Raw genomic sequence first — 5,000 nt, 5'->3', positions numbered from 1 at the left:
GGAATCCAATAGCAGGGAAGAAAAGGCTCAGTCTCCCAGAGTTTTATGTGAAGGTCCCATTAATTTCTTTGTCCATTCCTTCACTCGTTGTTATTCTTCCTCGAGGATTGGGGAGGCGAAATGCAACGCCTTCATGTTGGGTGCGCTGTACCTGTTAACTAATAGCTTTTATTATGTGTATCCTTTAATTTTTGACGATCTCAGTTGGGCTTTTTTTATTATAATTTTGTTACAATTTCGCCGGTGTCCCTCCTGCATAAAAAAAAGACCCTTTTCCTTTTCCCTTGTTCATTCGATAAGTGGTGGTCAGTCAGTCTCTCTCTCTCTCTCTCTCTCTCTCTCTCTCTCTCTCTCTCTCTCTCTCTCTCTCTCTCTCTCTCTCTCTCTCTGTGTCTGTGTGTGTGCCAGGAATTCTTGTAAGTGAATGCTGTTTTCTTTTTATTTCCCAAAGTATCAAGCCAGAATAATGGGATTTACGTATCTGATAAACCAGTCGGTGAAAGATAAGCTTATATATTTATCTTTCTTCATTTAATTAATGTCATCCTGCTAGTGCATGAGTGAGACGAGAAAATCATCACCTTCATATTATCCATCCTATTATTTCCGTTGCTAATTATACCCAGTTTTTCCTTCTATTTTTCTATCATATCATGTCATCTTTTTTCACTATTGGTCCATTCTTTTTCTTTATCTTATCAGCATTTCTTTTTTATTGTCGACTCAATGAACGTATTCTGATAGAGTACGATTTCACTTTATGAAGCATGAATCGCATGAATCGCGGGTCATTTGGCGATCTCTCTGTTTTCTAATTTACTAAGGAATTCTATTTTAAGCGAAAGAAAATTCTGTTGTACCCTTCCAATTTTTTTCCCCTGGAAGCGCACGAACTCCCTGATGCTGTGTTCAGATTACCTCTGCGCGACTCCTTCCCTCCCTCCCTTTACTTCCACAAGCTACGCTACCCCCAACCACCCTCAACCACCCCCACCAACCCCACATGACCCTTCCCCCACCCTCGCATAGTGCCATGGAGCAAGTCGGCACGTGGCATCGATTTATCGAACCAGTTGCCAGGGATGGTGTCCAAGTTACCTGCACACACCACTCCTCCCCCTCCCTCCCTATCTGCTACCCTACCTAACCCCCTGCCTCCCACTCTCCCTCCTAAACCACCTGTCTCCCTCGCATTTTCCTACTCTCTCCCAGTGCCTCCCTCCCTCCCTCCATGCAGCAGGTACCTCCTTCCCTACGTCCCTCTTCCCTCCCATGTACCTCCCTACTGATTTGCCTTAATTCCTCCTCCTCATCTTCTTTCCTCTCTCCTCCATCCTTTGTTCGCTCATTTGCACCTTCATAGCTCTATTGTGCCCCCTCCCCCTCCGTCCATCCATCCACCCTGCCTCCTGACCCTCCACTCCTCCCTACGACTTCATAACCCATGTTGCATCCACTTCCTGTACCATTCATTTTCCACAGACCTTCCACCACCACAAACACTGCTTCAACCACCAAGACTTGCTGTATCACTTCTCCACATCCCTTCCATCTCCACAGTTCCTCCACATCATCCCCACCCTTCTCCACTAAAGCCTCCTCCCCCTAAACTTCATCCTCTACTCTCTCCCCGCCTCCCCATCACAATCTCCCTTCTTGAGATTCCCAATACATCCGATATACCCAAACACATGTTGCTCTCCTCCCCTGCTCCCCCTTTCTCTCTCTCTCTCTCTCTCTCTCTCTCTCTCTCTCTCTCTCTCTCTCTCTCTCTCTCTCTCTCCGTCTGTCTTTAATTCAATGCAACACACACACACACACACACACACACACACACACACACACACACACACTTTCTCTCTATAAACAACACATTTCAGCTTCTCAGGTTCTCATCCATCATTCACTATCTGTTGTAGTTCAAGGTTTGCACACTTGTAGGCTATAGATATATGGACTTCAGTGATGCATGGTTGTGTAATTGTCTGAAAACACTGCAATACATACTTGAGATTAAGATAAATAAACACGTACATTTGCTGCATAGACCCTAACATGAATTAGAAAAGTATAACGAGCACTTAGTTATATACGTGTGGTGCAGTGGCCATGGAGGCAGTGTGGCTTCATTGAGGACTTGATTGTGTTGTTCACCATGTTGTTCGCCAGCAGAGAGATATGACAGAAATTCGGGGCCTCTCCATAAGTTTCGGTCGGTAACCTGGGTGCTGATTGTTCCTGGATCGAGTGTTGGAGAGACCGCTGCCGTGGAAAAAAAATATACTTTATCTTCTATTTTTATTTTTTTTATTTTATATTCGTAAATCTAAGAAAGTGGAATACAAAATAAGACTCACTCTCTCTCTCTCTCTCTCTCTCTCTCTCTCTCTCTCTCTCTCTCTCTCTCTCTCTCTCTCTCTCTGGTGAATTCACGGACAATAAAAACTGTGTGTGTGTGTGTGTGTGTGTGTGTGTGTGTGTGTGTGTGTGTGTGTGTGTGTGTGTGTGTGAAAACCGCAAGTAATGTATGTAAATAAGTGTTTCCAAGTGTGTGTGTGTGTGTGTGTGTGTGTGTGTGTGTGTGTGTGTGTGTGTGTGTGTGTGTGTGTGTGTGCGTGCACGCACGCCTTCCCTTAACCACTGTAAACGAAGCCAATTAAAGCTCACCGCAAATACATACAAAACAAGGAAACTAAACAAGGATGAATTCACTTTAAATTAGACTATAAAAAATAAGGAAAATACCAAATAAAATAAAAAGAAAAACAAAAAATAATATTCTAAATGAAAGAGAGAGAGAGAGAGAGAGAGAGAGAGAGAGAGAGAGAGAGAGAGAGAGAGAGAGAGAGAGAGAGAGAGAGAGAAAGTAAAAAATAGTGAGGCTTGGAATGTTTCTGTGGCAGTTTCTTGCAGCTGGTTGGAGGAGTGCCAAGGAGGTGATGTGGGATGCCAGCTGTCCGAGGAGGAGGAGGAGGAGGAGGAGGAGGAGGAGAAAAAGTTGGAAGCTACTATTGCGGTCACTCAAAACAATTGTAACGGAGTTGACGTGATTCTCTTGAGCGCCACGAGTGCTGTGAGGTCATTAAGGTCACAGCTTACGAAGTCATGGTAATAGACACCAGCTTAGTGTGACTTTTGTGTCTTCCTATCAGGTTTAATGTAATCTGTGTAAATTTAAAGCATTATCTCGAAAGACCGCTGACAAGAAGAGGCGTGGGTGAGTAGACGGTATTTTTGAATGACTATAATTTCATTTTCGTTCAGTTTAGCGTTACTAAGTTGAAGAGAAATAAAACACCATCATTAGCAATTAAGGAGTTGAGAGGTGCCAGAGCAGTGAGGTCACGCTTCTACGGTGCCAAGAGGGAGAGGTCATAATTCAAAGGGACGTGTCAAATGAGTCAAAGCAAGTCTACGGTGTGTCAGAAAGAAGAGGTCAGATTAAGTATTGTCTGGCAAGGTCACCCTAAGGTTACTGACGAGTACCTGAAGAATGTTGGAAAAAATAATAGGAATTGATTCGAGCCAGGAAGGACATCGTGTGTGTGTGTGTGTGTGTGTGTGTGTGTGTGTGTGTGTGTGTGTGTGTGTGTGTGTGTGTGTGTGTGTGTGTGTAAGGCCAGCCGTGACCACCTTCACCTTGGCAAAAGTATTCGAGAGGATAAAAAGAAGCAGAGTTAGAAGAGGCAAGGGAGAAGAAAGAACAAGGGAAGGAGGAGGAATAGGAGGTGAGGAATCGGAGGGAAGAGGAAGGACGTAAGGAGAGGGAGAATAAGACGGATGTGATGGGAGAAAAGGGAAAGACAAATGGATGAAGGAGGAGAGAGGTAAATAGGGAAGATGAGTGTGGTGTGGGGAAAGAAAATTGGAGAGAGATGGTGGATGAAACATATGAGAAGAAAGAGGAGGAGGAGGAGGAGGAGGAGGAGGAGGAGGAGGAGGAGAGATAACTAATATGTCTTTTCAAGGTAGGCGTTGTCACTCTTGCGTCAACTTATCTCTAATGTTTATCTCTCTACATCTACTTTTCCTCCCTCCTTCCTCATCTATTTTTCCTCTCTCTCTCTTCCTGTTCACGTCTGTATATACTTTCTCTCTCTCTCTCTCTCTCTCTCTCTCTCTCTCTCTCTCTCTCTCTCTCTCTCTCTCTCTCTCTCTCTCTCTCTCTCTCTCTGTCTCTCTCTCTCTCTCTCTCCCAACAATTCTTTTCTCCTTCCTTCTCATCTACCCCTTACTCCACTTCTCCTCCTCCTCCTTCTCCTCCACCTCCTTTTCCTCCTCCAATTTCTCTCACAACTTGTTTTTCAAGATTGATTTTTTCCTCCTTTTTAAAATAATTTCCCTGGCATATTATTCTTCTAGGTTTTCCTCCTCCTTTTTCCCTCTTTCTTACTGACATTCATTATTGTTTTCCACACCGTTGTGATTATAATTATTCTCCTCCTCTTCCTCCTCCTCCTGGCACCGACTCATGTTCTTCCAAGGTTGTCACAGTTCTTCCTGATTAGTTTTCCTCTCTCTCTCTCTCTCTCTCTCTCTCTCTCTCTCTCTCTCTCTCTCTCTCTCTCTCTCTCTCTCTCTCTCTCATTACAGTCTACATGTCCCTCAATTTTGGAGCCTCATTCTCTCCATATCTATTTCCCTTCCTTCCATCAACAATATTCTTCTCCCCATAATTTTCTAGTTTCGTCTTTCCTCCCATCCTTGCTGTCCACTCCTTTATCACTCCTTATCCCAGTTGGTCTCCTTTCTTTCTTCTCACCCTCCCTCTATCTTATCTCCTCATTCCCTTCGTCTTTAACTTCAGATTCTCTACTTCCATTTTCTTTCTTACTTGTTCTCTTTGGTCTCTTTACTGTCCCTTTGTTTTTCTCCTTTCCCTTATTTTATCTGTTTTACCTTGCTTCTCTCCTTTTCCATTATTCTTTTTCCCTTCTGTCATTCGTTCTTTTCCCTATTCCATCTGTCTACCTCTTTTTTTACTAACTGCTTTTAGTTTG

At 43.7% G+C, this 5,000-nt stretch overlaps 1 long non-coding RNA gene across 1 annotated transcript in view; it reads right to left on the bottom strand.

Annotated features, from left to right (window-relative positions):
• Positions 1-1,976: 1,976 nt before the first annotated feature.
• LOC135105824 (uncharacterized) overlaps positions 1,977-5,000 on the bottom strand; it is a 189,590-nt gene continuing 186,566 nt past the window's right edge. The window contains exon 4 of the long non-coding RNA XR_010271020.1: positions 1,977-2,262. This is a non-coding gene — a long non-coding RNA (uncharacterized LOC135105824). The remainder of the gene's footprint in view (positions 2,263-5,000) is intronic.

This window comes from Scylla paramamosain, chromosome 12 (assembly GCF_035594125.1).
Source record: "Scylla paramamosain isolate STU-SP2022 chromosome 12, ASM3559412v1, whole genome shotgun sequence".
In the NCBI taxonomy this organism is placed as follows: domain Eukaryota; kingdom Metazoa; phylum Arthropoda; class Malacostraca; order Decapoda; family Portunidae; genus Scylla; species Scylla paramamosain.
This window is presented reverse-complemented; position numbering and strand designations above follow the sequence as displayed.